This window comes from Schistocerca americana, chromosome 3, assembly GCF_021461395.2.
Source record: "Schistocerca americana isolate TAMUIC-IGC-003095 chromosome 3, iqSchAmer2.1, whole genome shotgun sequence".
Taxonomy (NCBI): domain Eukaryota; kingdom Metazoa; phylum Arthropoda; class Insecta; order Orthoptera; family Acrididae; genus Schistocerca; species Schistocerca americana.
In genome coordinates this window covers 916,854,010-916,874,253 of record NC_060121.1, presented here as the reverse complement: position 1 = coordinate 916,874,253, position 20,244 = coordinate 916,854,010, and positions in this window count along the sequence as shown.

Sequence of the window (20,244 nt, the reverse complement as noted above, 5' to 3'; positions counted from 1 at the left end):
ATAACTGTTTTAAATATTTTAGTAGCACAAGATTAAAGACAATAAACACTTACTTGAGTTCCAAAGCTTTTGATAATACATGACAACTTATACCAGATCACTTATGAATAGTAATGTGTGGCAGTGGTTAAAGGCCAATGAACAGGAAACATGATTGCTAATACTGTATAAGGCAGCTTCATGAGAATTAAAAATAATATAACAACTTAATTTTGGCAGTTCATGCTACATTAAGACAAACACATCTTCTTACTGTTTTTGACTGCATTTACTTACTTTAACTCTTGGGCATTAACTTTCTAAATGTTCCTTGAAAATTACAAATATGAAATATTTGATCACTACCAACCAACACCAAACATAAAAACATAATTAAAAGTAGAACACATTTATTAACAATAAATTTTCATGCTACTTGTTTTATTTTGAAAATATGCAATTGGTTCATCTGTATCAAGGATAATTTTCAAGTTCATACAAACAACAAACATGATACATTGCAGTTATATCTAACAGCAATTACACACTCATTTTCTTTCTGCTGTATTGGGACTTCTGTGTAAAGTAGGCTGCCACTATTCCGCTTTGGGGTGCTGCTCTTTATTGAAACTTGAAATTATACAGAGGAAATGGAAAAGAAAGTGTTTATGCACACCCTACCTATATCATAGTTTCAAAAAAGTTATAAAATTTATCAAAATTAAATCATAAATAGCAGATGAGAGCAAGAAAAGATATATTACCCTCTAAAGACAACTAGAGAGAATGCAGGAAGACACATTAACAAAGAAGCTCTACACATTCTTCCAGACCAGGAAAACAGACAAAGAAATGGATATGGAGGCAGGACAGAAAAGGACTTAGAAGAAGGGCAGACTGAACAAGAGACCTTACTCAATAGAGAGAAACTCAGACTAGGAGTCTAGAAATTTAAAGGTTTTCAGGAAGATAAACAAACATTTCAAATGATTGGATGAGAGGAAAAGAACTCATTCTGATAAAATCAAAGAATTTCAGTGGAACATGAAGGAAAAGAGAAATAAATAGTTATCTCAATGTAGTCCTTAGTTGGCCTGTAAAAAAATAAAAATTATCATAATTATTATAAGATGGTCCTTAACTAAGGTTAACTAAGGCACTTTCTAAGTACATCGAGGTTATCATGTGTGCACTTGATCTCATTTCATCACACTACATAAAGTTTCTAATGAAACTATGTGAATTTCTTCTACCCAAAGAAAAAACATGAAGTCTAATTTCAACTCTGAAACATCAAGTACTCCAGAAGGCTTGTATGATATTAAAGTCTTTGTAGTCTATGTAGCATGTACATTTAATTTCTGTGTTTTTCAGAGGGCTGTGAAATGATTCAAACAAGTGAAGGAAGTTGCGTTCTCATATACCATCCAGACTGAGCTAATTTCACCCCATATGATTTTAGGAAACTGCAGAAACTCTTAAATTGGATGCCTGAATGAGGATTTGAACCACACTTCTCCTACATTCAAGTTTAGTTAAACATCTTACTGTTTTGCTGAAGTAAGATGCTGAAAATGTACTTCACACAAATAATATAAATTAGGAACTTTTTGAAAAATTACTCCCTTTAAGTTCTGTTAGAATATGAGCATAAAGAGTGATACAAAAGACAGTATTTCTCTTAGAGCTTGAAAATGGTGTACCAATTATAAAAGGAAAATTTAACTGATGTAAAAGCATCTGATGTAAGTCACATATTAAAATTAAAATACCATATACTGTCACTTCATACAGTACAAATGAATGTCACTATGCAAATCATACTTCATCTGGTGTCCATAAAACCTAATCATATAGCCTAAACACAAGTTAATTTCTTAAACTTTAAAACTGATAATATAAAAGCAAGAGATATGGTTTCTAATGCACAACACTTCTCTTCTTAGTATATCATACAAATATATTCCCACTCATATGCTTCTCACGTACTTTTTGTTCAACATTGATGATGATGTGTCATGTGGTATGAATATCCACCTACTTTGAGTTTGTTTGTACACTGATACAATTGCTGGTCTTGCTTGGATGTGACAAACAAATTGAATAGACTAACCAGTTGCTGTTTGACTTGGCAGACTTCTTTCGAAATACTTAAAAAATCTGAATTTCTTTTTCACGTTTAATTGTTTCTATTTACATTCCTTTCTATATCTATCATCCTGATTCTGCAAGAACCGAAATATATTTCTGCATCTTGGCCATGTGACTTCTATCTTGATTTGGCACATCTAATATCCTCTTAGTCTGCCTGAACTCAACGTTGAAACTAATTTAGTTTCCTTTTTTTCTCGTCTGTCAAAATATTGACTCTTCCACAATTCAATCAACAGCATTTCAAGCACACTGGCAATTTGTTCTTCACTGTAGCCTGAAATTGTTGTCATGATGGGTAAAAGACCATTTCACCAAATATGGTTCATAAACCAGCCAACACAACTTGTTCATATGCCTCATTAGTCTTGCAGATTTTCTTCTTTAGCTTTCTTCTTCTTGATGGTTATTAGGCTTCCACAAACAATTTCTAAAAGATCAAACCCAATTGGGTTGTGTTGTTTTTGGGGGAGGAGATCGACAGTGAGGTCATAGGTCTCATCGGATTAGGGAAGGATGGGGAAGGAAGTTGGCCGTGACCTTTCAAAGGAACCATCCCAGCATTTACCTGGAGTGATTTAGGGAAATCACAGAAAATCTAAATCAGGATGGCCGGACCCGGGATTGAACCGTCGTCATCCCGAATGTGAGTCCAGTGTTCTCGCCACTGTGCCACCTCGCTTGGTCAAACCCCAATTATTAGAAGCTTTAATCAATAGCAAAATTATGGTAGATAACACAGTTGAGACTAACATTCACATCATTAATATTTACTGTCATAAGCCCTGTAGATGGTCAGCTCATTCTTCATTTATTTATTTTATTCATCATCCAAAAGATCACACTTGTGATACATGATAACAACACAAAACATGATAAACAAGCAAAACACATTAAATACGCATAGTACATAAATAGAGAACGGACACCTAGTACCCAAAAAAGGACATACTCATGACAAACATATGTAGGGCATTAAATGTGCCTTATGCATGTTGGGGGCACTTAACAGAATTTTTATGTGTGTTTTACAATTTGAAAATAAATTTAAATTCATTTAAATTATTGAAAGCAAGTAAAGGTTTCAATTTATTGTCTGTGACAGATACTCACTGATACTGCAGAAACATTTATCCATGAGGTAGTATTTTACTTCATGCTTAAATTAACTTTTGTCTTCCAGCTCTTTAATTTGGGATGGAAGTGCATTTAAAAGCTTTATTCCTAAGTGGCTGACATGATTCTGACTTCTGGTTTTTGCTACATAGGGAATATGGAAGTCTTTACAATGCTTTGTGTTGTAGATTATGGTAGTTAGAGTTGGTTTGAAAATTACAGTGAATTTTACTGATCATTTACAGGCATTCTTAAAGATACATAGATGGTATTGTTAGCATCTTTAGCTGTTTAAATAAGGGTCTACTGAGTGTTCATGGTGCACTGGGGGGCGTGAAACAAATAGCTCTTTTCTGTATAATAAATATTTCTTTTAATCTTGATTTGATTTTGCCCCAAAAACGTATGCCGTAGCTTGCAACTGACTGGAATTAATCAAAGTACACAGCTCTAGTACATTCTGGGCCCCATAACTTGAATATTATTTTTAAGGAAAAAAGAACATGCTGAACTGCGTTTCTGTGTAAGATACACATCATGATCATTCCAGTCTAAATGTTGGTCAATCTGCATTCCCAGAAACTTTGTAGTAGACACCTTTTGTATTTGTTTGCTCTTCAGCATCATGCATATATTTTAAACTTGACCCCTACTTGCATACTATATGATATTACTTGTTTTTGTATTTAAAGTCAGCTTATTTCAATAAAACCATGGCTGTGAGTATGAGAACACTTTTTCTTCTGTAGAACACAAAGATTATTTTATATTGCTAATTATGATACTTGTGTCATCTGCAAATAACAGACTTTTGGTTGAGTTGTCTGGAACCTGTTAATATAAATTAGAAACAACAGTTGGACCCAGGATGCTGCCCTGTGGAATATCTACTTCAGTTTGCTTCGGTTCTGATATGAATTTAAAACTATGAAAATTGTGAGATGACCTAAGCTCAACAACTTGTGACCTTTTTTGCAAGTAGGATTCAAATCATTTTTTGACGATTCCCCTAATGCCTATTGCTTCAAGTTTTCCTAGTAGTATTTCATGGTTCACTGTATCAAAAGCTTAGGAAAAACCTGAATTAATTCCAACAACATGTTTATTTTAACTCCAAATTTCTTACTATTTTGGTTGTGTAGTCTGAGATGGCTACTTCTGTACTGTATCCTGCTCTAAGACCCTGTTGACTGTTATTTATTAGTTCATATTTTTCTAGATATTTTGTTACCCCGATTTTCATTAATGCCTCAAGTATTTTAGAAAATGCCATGAGCTCTTTTCATTTTGGCTCACAAATCAGTAAGCTAATTATGCTAATGTTAGCCTAGCAAATATGAACAAGTCACATTATAACTAAACGTGTTGTTTTGAAGAGAACATTACATATTTACTCCTGGACACTGACTGACATGGAACATTACCTATAGTGTCTGACAGACATACATACATACATACATATTTGTACAATGAGCTACAGAAAACAACTGAAAACTAGAAACTGAATATAGATTGTGCACTTGTTGATGAATAGATAGCACCTTACAGAGCCTTTGCACACAGTGCCTATTTGTAGAGAAACATATTAGAAAAGCTACAAAATGGTAAAACACAAGACTAGTACATTTTAAATATAAAGGATAGCAAAAGTAAAAGATAAAATAGGCAGTGCTGTAAATTTGTCCAACCAAACACTGTATAACTAGAAAATGGCAAAATAATAGATACTAGTGCATGGGGATTTGCAAAGTTCTCCAAGAATTCTCTAGAATGTGAAAAAATATTATTGGAATAATTAATGAACTAAAATGTTATTTCTGGAACTGTACATATTTTTGGAAACAGAAAAATTGGGGCTACACTGTATTTTGAAATGAATTACATCTTAAAGACTGTAACATTCTAGAACATGAGAATTTGAATAAAAATTAATTTTAAAAACACAAAGTTTTTGGACAAAGTAAAACTTCCCTTGAAAGAGAAAAATAAGGGATTGCAAATATGCTACGCCAGTCTTGAAACATACAATTTCTGTCATGGCTGAAGTTTGATGTGCATGTAGTTTACAGGTATTATGAATATTCCTTTTAATAAAATGTTTCTGTATGCTACTGTCTTCAGTATTTGCTGAATTAGGCTCTGAATGTCAAAGTTAAATGGAATTCTGGATGAATAAGAATTTGGCAACTATGTATACAAATGGCATGTGCTGCATCTCACATAAACCTCACCTTTCCCCCCCCCCCCCCCCCCCCCCTCCCCCCAAGGATTATGCTGATAGATAATGAAAACAGCTAACAAGATAATCCAATGTGACAAAATATAGAACACATAACACACAGTACACTCAGGGAATGATAAAATTGATCACAACTTGCAAGAATACTATTGTTGAAAATAAGCTTGTTGTATTGAACGTTATCTTTGTCAATAGGCATCTCTTATTTCTTCTTTGTCATTATTACTATGTCTCATTTGGTTTATAATAATGGGTAGTTGTGTTACATAATCCCAAGCTCATTTCATTCTGAAATTTTGGCTAAACAAAATTACAAACATCAGGTTATGGACCTAGGCAATTGCACACATATATATTCTGTGAATGTTGTTGTGGTCTTCAGTCCAGAGACTGGTTTGATGCTGCTCTCCATGTTACTCTATCCTGTGCAAGCTTCTTCATCTCCCAGTACCTACTACAGCCTACATCCTTCTGAATCTGCTTAGAGTATTCATCTCTTGGTCTCCCTCTATGATTGTTACCCAACCACGCAGCCCTCCAATACTAAACTGGTGATCCCTTGATGCCTCAGAACATGTCCTACCAACTGACCCATTCTTCTAGTCAAGTTTTGCCACAAATTTCTCTTCTCCCCAATTCTATTAGTACCTCCTCATTAGTTACGTGATCTACCCATCTAATCTTCACCATTCTTCTGTAGCACCACAATTCGAAAGCTTCTGTTCTCTTCTTGTCTAAACTATTAATTGTACATGTTTCACTTCAATACATGGCTACACTCCATACAAATACTTGCAGAAACGACTTCCTGACACTTAAATCTATACTTGGTGTTAACAAATTTCATTCTTCAGAAATGGTTTCCTTGCCATTCCCAGTCAACATTTTATATCCTCTCTACTTCGACCATCATCAGTTATTTTGTTCCCCAAATAGCAAAACTCATTTACTACTTAAAGTTTGTCATTTCCTAATCTAATTACCTCAGCATCATCCAATTTAATTTGATTACATTCCATTATCCTCATTTTGCTTTTGTTGATGTCCATCTTATATTTTCCTTTCAAGACACTGTACATTCCATTTAACTGTGCTTCCAGGTCCTTTGCTATCTCTGACAGAATTACAATTTCATCGGCAAGCCTCAAAGTTTTTATTTCTTCTCCATGGATTTTAATTCCTACTCCAAATTTTCCTTTTGTTTCCTTTACTGCTTGCTCAATATACAGATTGAATAACATCAGGGAGAGGCTACAACCCTGTCTCACTCCCCTCCCAACCACTGCTTCCCTTTCATGCCCTTGACTCTTATAACTGCCATCTGGTTTCTCCACAAGTTGTAAATAGCCTGTCGCTCCCCGTATTTTACCTCTGACACCTTCAGAATTTGAAAGAGAGTATTCCAGTCAACATTGTCAAAAGCTTTCTCTAAGTCTACAAATGCTAGAAACATAGGTTTGCCTTTCCTTAATCTATCTTCTAAGATAAGTCGTAGGGTCAGTATTGCCTCACGTGTTCCAACATTTCTATGGAATCCAAACTGATCTTCCCCGAGGTCAGTTCTAGTAGTTTTTCCATTCGTCTGTAAAGAATTCGTGTTACTGATAGTTCGGTAATTTTCACACCTGTCAACACCTGCTTTCTTTGGGATTGGTATTATTATATTCTTCTTGAAGCCCGAGGGTATTTTGCCTGACTAATACATCTTGCTCACCAGATGGTAGAGTTTTGTCAGGGCTGGCTCTCCCAAGGCTATCAATAGTTCTAATAGAATGTTGTCTACTCTTGGGGTATCATTTCAACTTAGGTCTTTCAGTGCTCTGTCAAACTCTTCATGCAGTATCATGTCTCGTACTTCATCTTCATCTATATCCTCTTCCATTTCCATAATACTGTCCTCAAGTACATCACCCTTTTATAGACCCTCTATATACTCCTTCCACCTTTCTGCTTTCCCTTCTTTGGTTAGAACTGGACTTCCATATGAGCTCTTGATATTCTACATATACATCTACATACATACTCCACAATCCACCATACAGTGCGTGGCGGGGGTACCTCATACCACAACTAGCATCTTCACTCCCTGTTCCACTCCCAAACAGAACGAGGGAAAAATGACTGCCTATATGCCTCTGTACGAGCCCTAATCTCTCTTATCTTATCTTTGTGGACTTTCTGCGAAATGTAAGTTGGTGGCAGTAAAATTGTACTGCAGTCAGCCTCAAATACTGGTTCTCTAAATTTCCTCAGTAGCAATTCATGAAAAGAACGCCTCCTTTCCTCCAGAGACTCCCACCCGAGTTCCTGAAGCATCTATGTAACACTCGCATGATGATCAAACCTACCAGTTACAAATCTAGCAGCCCGCCTTTGAATTGCTTCTATGTCCTCCCTCAATCCGACCTGATAGGGATCCCAAACGCTCAAGCAGTACTCAAGAATAGGCCGTATTAGTGTTTTATAAGCGGTCTCCTTTATAGATGAACCACATCTTCCCAAAATTCTACCAATGAACCGAAGACGACTATCCACCTTCCCCACAACTGCCATTACATGCTTGTCCCACTTCGTATCGCTCTGCAATGTTACACCCAAATATTTAATAGACGTGACTGTGTCAAGCGCTACCCTACTAATGGAGTATTCAAACATTACAGGATTCTTTTTCCTATTCATCTGCATTAATTTACATTTATCTATATTTAGAGTTAGCTGCCATTCTTTACACCAATCACAAATCCTGTCCAAGTCATCTTGTATCCTCCTACAGTCACTTAACAACGACACCTTCCCATACACCACAGCATCATCAGCACACAGCTGCACATTGCTATCCACCCTATCCAAAAGATCATTTATGTAGATAGAAAACAACAGCAGACCTACCACACTTCCCTGGGGCACTCCAGATGATACCTTCACCTCCGATGAACACTCACCATCGAGAACAATGTACTGGGTTCTATTACTTAAGAAGTCTTCGAGCCACTCACATACTTGGGAACCAATCCCATATGCTCGTACCTTAGTTAGGAGTCTGCAGTGGGGCACCGAGTCAAATGCTTTCCGGAAGTCAAGGAATATGGCATCTGTCTGATACCCTTCATCCATGGTTCGCAATATATCAAGTGAAAAAATGGCGAGTTGCATTTCGCAGGAGCGATGCTTTCTAAAGCCATGCTGATGCATTGACAGCAGCTTCTCTGTCTCAAGGAAATTCATTATATTCAAACTGAGAATATGTTTGAGAATCCTGCAACAAACCGATGTTAAGGATATTGGTCTGTAATTTTGAGGATCCTTCCTTCTACCCTTCTTATATACAGGCATCACCTGCGCTTTTTTCCAGTCGCTCGGGACTTTACGTTGGGCAAGAGATTTGCGATAAATGCAAGCTAAGTAAGGAGACAATGCAGTAGAGTACTCTCTGTAAACCCGAATTGGAATCCCATCAGGACCTGGCGATTTATTTAGTTTCAACCCATTCAGCTGCTTCACAACCCCAGGGATGTCTATCACTATGTCCTCCATACGAGAATCTGTACAAGACTCAAACGACGATATATTTGTACGATCCTCCTGCGTGAAAGATTTCTCAAATGCTAAATTTAAAATTTCAGCTTTCGTTTTGCTGTCTTTCGTTGCCAGGCCAGACTGATCAGTGAGTGACTGGATGGCAGCCTTCGACGCGCTTACCGATTTTACGTAAGACCAGAATTTCCTTGGGTTTTCAGCAAGATCTTTTGCTAAGGTATGATGGTGGTAGTGGTTGAATGCTTCGCGCATCGCTATTTTTACAGCAGCATGAATCTCTACTAACTTATGCCTGCCCTCATTCTCCCAATCTTTCTTGTACCACGAGTGCAACTACCTTTGCTTCCTGACCATTCTCCGAATTGCGCTGTTAAACCACGGTGGGTCTTTTCCGACGATAACCCACTTTTTCGGCACATAATTGTCCAATGCGTGATTTACAATGTGTTTAAAATTTGCCCATAATTCTTCCATGTCCATCATACTGTAAGTAAATGAAGTCAATTTATTTACTAAGTGGGATGCTAACAAATGCTTATCTGCTCTTTCTAGTCAGAATACTCTCCTAGCCTTCTTGACTGACTTTTTAACTTTCGTAACCATAGTCGTAATGACAACATCATAGTCACTAATCCCTGTCTCAACACTGACACCGTCGATGAGGTCTGGTCTGTTAGTGGCTACCAGATCTAAAATATTTCCATTACGCGTTGGCTGTCGATTTAGCTACTCAAGACAGTTTCGGATAATGTGTTCAAAAGTAATTCACACTACGGCTTGTCTATACCAACTGTAATGAATCAATAGACATCCCAATCTATACTAGGTAGGTTGAAGTCACCTCTGGCTAATATAGCATTATCCGGGTACTTCTGCGATACAAAATGTAGACTCCCTTTGAATGATTCTAGAACTGTCACGGTGGAACCTGGTGGCCGGTAATAACACCCCACATTTAACTTTATTTCCCCTAGCCCTGTTAAACATGTCCAGATAACTTCACAATCACACTCTACTTCGACCTCAGTAGACACAATATTTTTGTCAACTGCAATGAAGACACCACCTCCTACAGTGTCTAATCTGTCTTTCTGAAACACATTCCAACCCTCACTAAATATTTCAGAACTTCCTATCTCAGGGCTCAGCCAGGTCTCAGTCCCGAGAATAATTTGCGTGCCACACGCTTCCTGGAGAGCAGTAAATTCAGGAACTTTATTCCGAACACTCTGAAAATTTACTGATAATATCTTGATATCTGAAGTGTCTTTATACTGAGCACGTCCTGATTTCCCTGCCTGCACGTCGACTGGTGAGTGCTCATCAGGACACCTCGCACTATTGCCTAGCCTAAAAAACCCCCATGTGCACGCCACAAGTACTCTGCTACCCGAGTAGCCACTTCCTTTGTGTAGTGCACCCCTGACCTATCTAGGGGCGTCCTACAATTCCCCACCCAATAGCATAAGTCTAGAAATCTGCAGCCAAGATCGTCACAGAGTCGACAAAGCCTCTGGTTGAGACCTTCCACTCGGCTCCAAACCAAAGTACCCTGATCCAATCTGGGAACAATGCTGCAAATAGAGAGCTCTGCTTGCACCCTGCGTGCAAGGCCAGTGGTCTTCACAAAATCTGCCAGCCGCCTGTACAAACTGAGGATCGCCTCAGAACCCAAGCGACATGCATCATTGGTGCTGACGTGAGCAACTACTTGCAGACAACTGCAACCCGTACGCTCGATAGCCGCAGGCAAGGCCGCCTCCATATCTTGAATGAGGACTTCCAGCAGACAAACAGAGTGCACATTGAATTTCTTTCCAGCCCTGTATGCTATTTTCCTAAGGCGTTCCATCACCCGCCTAACGTTGGAGCTCCCAACAACCAGCAAGCCTTTGTCCCTGTGTGCCTGCTCAGGCCCTGCTGAAGGAGTGGCCACCTGCCCACTGACAGGATGAAAGGGCGAGGCCAGCCGGCCAGCCTCCACATTGGCCCTCCGCCTCGAGGTGAGGGCAGCCCCAACATGCTGGGTACACTAGAAGGTGCCTCGGCGGCTGAGTCAGCGGACGCAGCAAGCGACACCTGGGGTGTATCAAGCGACGTGCCAGACCCTCCACCGTCGCTGCACATCGAGGCAGCAGCCTGAAGGCGGCTGACCGTGGCCAACAGCACACTCAGTTGCTCATGAGCTGCGGCCAGTACCTCCTGCACCCGCACACAGCACACACACAACCTATCCATCCTACTGCAAATATCTAATGACTCTGCGAATTTATACTCTACAGCTATCAATAAGAATTTAATCCTCTCAAATACGAGAATAAGCAAGGATTTTATGTAATTAAATATGCAAGTGCACAAACACTCAGAAATAAATTAAGAATCAAACTACGAAACAAATATGAAAGCTAAATATGCACCTCACTACTGCACTGCTGCTGCACTGATACTTCACCAGCGGCTGCTCAAGGCAGCCGCTGGTGAAGTATATTCATACAAGTGGCTCTCTTTTCTCCAAAGGGCTCTTCAATTTTCTTGTAGGCAGTATCTATCTTACCCTAGTGATATATGTCTCTACATCCTTAGATTTGTCCTCTAACCAGCCCTGCTTAGCCATTTTTCACTTCCTGACGATCTCATTTTTGAGATGTTTTTATTCCTTTTTTCCTGCTTCATTTAACTGCACTTTTATATTTTCTCCTTTCATCGATTAAATTCAATATTTCATCTGTTACCCAAGGAGTTATACAGGGAGCGAAAGGCTATTTACAATTTGTACAGAAACCAGATGGCAGTTATAAGAGTCGAGGGGCATGAAAGGGAAGCAGTGGTTGGGAAAGGAGTGAGACAGGGTTGTAGCCTCTCCCCGATGTTATTCAATCTGTATATTGAGCAAGCAGTAAAGGAAACAAAAGAAAAATTCGGAGTAGGTATTAAAATTCATGGAGAAGAAGTAAAAACTTTGAGGTTCGCCGATGACCTTGTAATTCTGTCAGAGACAGCAAAGGACTTGGAAGAGCAGTTGAACGGAATGGACAGTGTCTTGAAAGGAGGATATAAGATGAACATCAACAAAACCAAAACGAGGATAATGGAATGTAGTCTAATTAAGTCGGGTGATGCTGAGGGAATTAGATTAGGAAATGAGACACTTAAAGTAGTAAAGTAGTTTTGCTATTTAGGGAGTAAAATAACTGATGATGGTCGAAGTAGAGAGGACATAAAATGTAGACCGGCAATGGCAAGGAAAGCGTTTCTGAAGAAGAGAAATTTGTTAACATCGAGTATAGATTTAAGCGTCAGGAAGTCGTTTCTGAAAGTATTTGTATGGAGTGTAGCCATGTATAGAAGTGAAACATGGACGATAACTAGCTTGGACAAGAAGAGAATAGAAGCTTTCGAAATGTGGTGCTACAGAAGAATGCTGAAGATAAGGTGGGTAGATCACATAACTAATGAGGAGGTATTGAACAAGATTGGGGAGAAGAGAAGTTTGTGGCACAGCTTGACTAGAAGAAGGGATCGGTTGGTAGGACATGTTTTGAGGCATCAAGGGATCACAAATTTAGCATTGGAGGGCACCGTGGAGGGTAAAAATCGTAGAGGGAGACCAAGAGATGAATACACTAAGCAGATTCAGAAGGATGTAGGTTGCAGTAGGTTCTGGGAGATGAAGAAGCTTGCACAGGATAGAGTAGCATGGAGAGCTGCATCAAACCAGTCTCAGGACTGAAGACCACAACAACAACAACAACAACAACCCAAGGACTTCTACTAGCCCTTATCTTTTTACCTACTTGATCCTCTGCTCTCTTCACTATTTCATTCCTCAAAGCTACCCACTCTTTTTCTGCTGTATTTCTTTTCCCCAGTCTTGTCAGTTGTTCCCTAAAGCTGTCCCTGAAACTCTATACAACCTCTGGTTCTGTTGGTTTATCCAGGTTCCATCTCTTTAAATTCCTACCTTTTTGCAGTTTCTTCAGTTTTAATCTACAGTTCATAACCAATAGATTGTGGTCAGAGTCCACATCTGCTCCTGGAAATGTCTTACAATTTAAAACCTGGTTCCTAAATCTCTGTCTTACCATTATATAATCCATCTGAAACCTTCCTGTATCTCCAGGCCTCTTCCATGTATACAACCTTCTTTCATGATTCTTGAACCAAGTTATGCTCTTTGCAAAATTCTACCAGGCGGCTTCCTCTTTCATTCCTTACCCCCATTCCATGTTCACCTACTACTTTTCCTCCTCTTCATTTTCCTACTATCAAATTCCAGTCACCCATGACTATTAAATTTTCATCTCACTTCACTATTTGAATAACTTCTTTTATCTCATCATACGTTTCATCAACCTCTTCATCATCTGCAGAGCTAGTTGGCATATAGACTTGTACTACTGTGGTAGGCATGGGCTTCACGCTAATCTTGTCTACAATAATGCATTCACTATGCTGTTCATAGTAGCTTACCCGCACTTCTGTTTTTTTATTCATTATCAAACCTACTCCTGCATTACCGCTATTTGATTTTGTATTTATAACCCTGTATTCACCTGACCAGAAGCCTTGTTCCTCCTGCCATTGAACTTCATTAATTCCCACTATATCTAACTTTAACCTATCCTTTTCCCTTTTTAAATTTTCTAACCTACCTGCCCGATTAAGGGATCCAACATTCCACGCTCCGACCTGTAGAATGCCAGTTTTCTTTCTCCTGATAATGATGCCCTCCTGAGTAGTCTCCACCCAGAAATCCAAAGGGGGGGGGGGGGGGGACTATTTTACCCAAGAGGACACCATCATCATTTAACCATACAGTAAAGTTGCAATCCCTCGGGAAAAATTATGGCTGTAGTTTCCCCTTGTTTGCAGCCACTTGCATTACCAGCACAGCAAGACTGTTTTGGTGAATGTTACAAGGTCAGATCAGTCAATCAAGTACAGATGGATAAAACATGGTATTTCTTTAATGTTTTTTCTGCATGTGTTGTCGTACCTAAGTCATTGTACTGCATGCACATATAAGAGGGTGTAAGTTATTAGTTTCTTTTATGAATTTCAATAATTACCTATTTCCATTAATTACACTAATTACAATGTAATTAAATTTGCTATGAAATGTATGATTTCCAAGCATTTATAAACTATTGCTTATTTTTGTGAAAAATCCAATATTTTTAGGTAAATATCCCTTATTTCTTACATCAAAAAGTGGCAACGCTATTGATAACCTTCTTTTTAATATATGAACATGTCAGGGGGCACTTACATATGGTCAGCTTGAGAGATTATAAGACATGTATCTTTGGTTTCTTCACCATTGTTACTATGTTACACTTGGTTTGTAATAAAGAGTAATTGTGTTATTTAACCATGGGATTATCCCACTCTTTGATATCTTGATGAACAAAATTACAGACATGGAATACTACTCTTTTGAAAATTATATCCATGAAACTTTCCTGCCTTGGCCACCACTACCCACCACAACTGGCAGGACCTCCCTTAAACCTCCCCCCACAACTCCTCATAGCTGCCAGATTCTGGCTTGCTGACATACTGCATTTGCTACATCCTCAGAAACTCACTCCTGCCACCCTAGAGAATCCAGAGCCTAAACTGACACACAACACAGTCATGAACTTATCCACCAAAAGCCTCTGTCTCACGGAAGTATCAGTCCTTTCCAAACTTCTTACTTTTGCACCACTCCCAAATTCAACCATCCTGAGCTCTCTCTTTCTTCCAGTCTTTCCAGTGGAAATACTTTTTCATCACTAACAGTATCACCCAGACTTGATCCAAAAACCAACATTTGACCCTGTCTGACTCAATTTACTACTCCATCTAACCATGATCCACTCCCACTGCCCCCAAATCATCCTCTGTTAGCTTCCCAGAATTTCTTAACATCAAACCTTGCCTCGCCACCATTCCCCAAATTCCTCAACATGTAAACCAACCTCACACTCACAGAAATAACCACAATACACTACCTAAAACCTAATTTTGACCGTAACAATTCTACCTGCCAACAAAGGCTCTGACAGCATGGTTACTAAGCAGAGGAATTACACGGCAGAGGGCCTCCATCAGCTGTCAGACACATATGTCTATAAACCCTGTCACACTGACTCCATTCCAGCAATTCAGCATGATTTCTGGTCCCTCCTGAAATCCTTAGGTCCATCTCGGAACCTCTCTCCTGAGGCTACCTTTCTCCTCATCCCCACCACTCCCTGCTCTCCTACCTTCTACAGGATTCCTATAGTACATAAACGCTACCATCAGGACAGTCCATTTCGGCTGGTTACTGTGGCCCCACAGAGACAATCACTGCCATCATGGACCAAGACCTTCAACTTATTACACATAACCTACCCTCTTACACAAATGACATCAATTCAGCAAGATGGTGGCGAGTAAAAGTAAATCGTACTTCTTCGCGGAAAAAAGTAAATTTTGGTGGTAAAAAGAAAATGTGTATAAATTGTAAGGATGAAATTTCAAGGCTTAATTGACGTATTTTCAGTTTACAATTTATAATCAGTGCTTTAAAAATGGACATAAAGAAACATCAATCGCGAATATGTGAGACGCTGATGAACAAAGAAGATTTGTCATCAGGAAACAAGTGGAAAACAGAATAAAACTGTTACCAGGAAGTGCAATCTCAAAATAAAACTGAAACTTCTGTGTGTAAAAACAGTGAAATCTTAGTGCCTAAAAACAGTCAATCACAAGTGCATAAAAACCTTATTGTGCACAATGCTGAAGATTCTCTGAACACGCCAGTCTGAGCCAAAAAGTTTGGAAATGAATCACATAAAGTAAACAGACCGTTGCTAATTGATCCCCTGAGTGTAAAAATTGGAAAACATGAGAAGATCTGTGTATTAGAGGATAGTCACACTTGGGGAATTTCTGCAGTATTAACAGAAAAATACAACTTCAGGCATGTGGATTTGTGAAGCCTGGAGCCCCATTATGAGAACTAACAAACCTAACAAAATTTAATGAAGTAACTAGCTTGACTAAGGATGATTTTGTTGTTTTGCTTGGAGGAGCTAATGAAGTTTATAGAAATGTATCATACAAGGCTAGCACAGAACTGCGAAATTGTCTAAATAATTTAACTCAAACAAATATTCTCTTTGTGAATGTCCCACAGTGTCATGACTTACTGAGTTGATCAAGCATAAACCGCGAAATTACTGTCGCTAACAAGAGTTTCATGGAAATATGTACTCATTTCCAGAATGTTGATGTTATAGACACAAACATTTTAGAGTGAAGGTTCTATACAGCTCACGGCCTTCATTTAAATGCATCAGGAAAAGAGGTTCTTGCTGATAAAATATTTACTAGTATCTCACCTGACAATAAAGAAACCAGGAAAAGTAGCAATCTAAGGCAAAATACAAACTGTTTTTGGCAAGCAGCAAACAGTAAGGCACCCAATCAGTTGCAAATTATGAAGTGGTTTAAACCAAGTAGGCCAGGCACAAACCATCAAATTGTAAAACAGCCTCAAATTATGAAACGGTTGAAGCCAAAAGGACGGTAGTGAATGAAGCACAAATTTTGCAAGCCCCAAAAATAACTTCACCACTTGATCATCACCAAGAAGCAGAAACCATACTCAATAAACACACCAAGAATTTTTTAGGCATAATGTCACCTGCAGAAGAAAAAGAAGCAGCAGTATCACCACCGCCACCACCAACGACAACATCAACAAAAACAATGACAACAACAGAGCAAACAGCAATAACAAATAAATCTAAATCAACAGCAGAAGAACTATCAGTATCTGAGGAAAAACCAACATCAGTTACAGCAGCAGCCCCACCTCCCCCAGAAACAGTGTCAGTAAAAAAAGCAAACACAGTCACTGTACGAGAAAGCATGTCGCCAACAGCACCAACAGCAGTGGCCAAAGAACTTCCAACAACAGTAGCAGCTCATCAACACTGCCTGAGGAGGAGCCAAAGGCTAGGTACAGCTGCTTCACTTAGTGATGATTTTTTATGGCACCAAATGAAGAAAAGGAAGAGATGGTGACAAATAAGCCTGAAAAATTGCAGATAAGTATCAAAAATCAGTAACAAAGCAGCACTTCAAGAGGTATTGACAAAATAACTACATGCAAAACTTTCAAGATAATGAGTCAAAACATTCAGTGTCTGAAGAATAAAGTGTTACAATTAGAAGTCACCATAAACAACTTTGTAGATATCTCTTGTATTTGCCTATCAGAACACTGGTGCAGGGTCAGTGAATTAAGTCTTATAAATATAAGCAATTTTGAATTAGCACCTCGTTATTGCTGCAGTGTTTGTAAAAATGGTGGAGTATGCATATATACTAGGGCTGGGCTGTAGCATAAAGTTAGATCTGAAACATACCATCTAAATCTCGAGAAACATTTTGATCATGTGCCATAGAGCAAAAATCTGAGGAGAAGCATAAAAATCTAATTGTCATATCAATATACAGGTCACCACTAGGTGACAAAAACATATTTCTTAAAAATATGGAAGCGGTGCTTAACATTTTGTATAATAATGAAGTGAACTTATTACTATGTAGGGATTTTAACATCAACCTGTTAATTGAAAATGAAGAAAAAAGACAGATTTTGGGTATCCTAAACAGCTTTCACATGAAACCATTCTTCACAGACCCCATTAGAATAATAGTCATCTTCATCCCTATTAGATAACATCTTTACAAATATTGAAAATGATGTTACTGAAGCACAAAACATAAACTTAGGTCTTTCAGACCACAACACACTACTAACATGCATAAATTCTTCTGTACCTGAGGTAGTTAAGTACAAGTGGGGAATATAAAAGGCACTTCTACCCAGAAAAGGTTAATAATTTTATCCAATCATTAGCAAAAGAAACCTGAGAAGAGTTTTACTCAAAATCATCAACTGATGAATCATTCAATGCATTTTATTTCATGTCCATATTTGAGATGTGTTTTCCAAAAAAACTGACAAGAATTAATGTCATGCCAAGAAACAGCAGCCAGTGGATAACACCTGCTATCAGAGAGTCCAGTCAAAAGATAAAACTTCTCAATCAACTGAGAAAAGACAACCAAGATGATCACTTAGCAGAATGTGTTAAGACATATAAGAAAATTTATAACAAAGTAATTAAAACAGCCAAGATAATGCACAATGATAAAGTAATCATAGGGGCAGCAAACAAGTCGAAAGCAATATGGAATAAAGTAAAAAAGGAAAAAGTGTTAAAAAGCAAGATGACATTGTATTAAAAGATGAGTGAGGTGTATTATTCAGAAATGGTACTCTAGTAAATTACATAAATGACTATTTCATAAACACTCCAGTCAATCTGAGTAAAAATTTTGCTAGTAATAGTAGTACCACAGTTCAAAGATAGCAAAGTGGTAATTCAATATTGCTATGTCCCACAAATAAATTAGAAGTTCTTAAGATAATAAAAACAATGAAGAATAAAATGTCCTCTGGAATTGATGTGGTACCAGGTACAGTCATAATTAAATGTGCTAGTGTCATAGCAGAACCACTCTCACATATCATAAACATATCATTAACAGAAGGGGCACTCCAACAAAGATTAAAAATTTCAAAAATAAAACCACTGTATAAAAAGGGTAATATATATGAAGTGAGAAACTATAGACCAATAGCTTTGTTATCGGTATTTTCAAAAAAAATAGTAGAGACTGTCATGAAAAATATAATTACAAATTACCTCGAAAAATTCTCTCTCTTGTCTGTAAACCAACATGATTTTCACAAAGGCATGAGTAAAGAAACAGCAATTACCCAATTCATCGAAAGCATTGTAATAGGACTTGACAGAAATAACAGTACAGGAAGGCATTCAATACTGTTAATCATCATATCTTGCTAGACAAACTAGAAGCTATAGGTATACGGGGAGTTGCATTAAAATGGTTTCAGTCATATCTCCACAATAGAAAACAGGTAGTAGAAATTACCTCAGCAAACAATAAAAACAAAAGCATTGTGTACAGATCGGACATGCAAACTGTGCCAATCGGAGTACCCCAGGGCAGTGTTCTAGGACCTCTCTTATTTCTTACATGTATTAATGATATCAAGATCCCAATCAGTGGTACACACATAACTTAGTTTGCTGATGACACAAATATTGTTGTAACTGGCATAAATAGGGTATTGCCAACATCTGCAACCAGGGTTTCGGAATACACACAAAACTGGTTTGAACAGAACAGGCTAACCTTAAATATTTTAAAAACTAATTATATATATTACAGGAAAACAAAGTATCACCATGATGTGAACCTCAAAATTCAAAATAAACAAATTGAAAGGGTAGCTGCCACAAAATTCTTAGGTGCGCAAATTGATGAAAATTTAGACTGGAAAGCTCACATCCTCTACCTCACTAACAAGTTAAGCTCTGCTTGTTTTGCATTATGCATAATTAGTACTGCGTGTAGTAGAGAGTGTAGCAGAAGTGTTTACTTTGCTTACATCCATTCTGCTATCGCCTATGGCCTAACCCTCTGGGGTCATAATAAGGCAAGCGTGAAAACCATCTTCACCCTACAAAAACTAGCAGTTAGAATAATTTCAAACAGTAAAAGGCTAACACCTTCCAGTTATTTCAGCAACTAAATATTCTAACCTTACCATGCCTCTATATAAAAAAAGTGTTGTTAATATAAAAATGCACATTGATAATTACAAAACCAACTCAGATCTTCACTCATACACTACAAGAATGTGCAATGATATCCACAAACACATTCAGAGTACTATTTTGTACAACAATCTTCCAACTCAGCTAAAAGTAATAAAAACATTATCTACATTCAAGTAAGCAATATTTAAATTCTTAATGACCAACTGCTATTATAGTGTAAATGAATATCTACAGCAACCTTGTAGCAAGTAACTACATTCATTTACTATATGCTAATAGTACCGCAAATCAAATGCTTGTCACAACCTCAATGTTAATTTTTCTGAACAAAAGTGTTAAATCAATTATTTACTTGGAATGTATTTCATGTAAAAGATCCTTCTCATACTGGTATATTATTACAGTAATCAAAGTTGTATTGCCCAAAAATATTATGATGGGTACAATGAACTGTTGTATTATATAGGAAACTGTACACCCTTATCTTATTTTTGTTATACTATGTTCTTTGATGAAATCCAT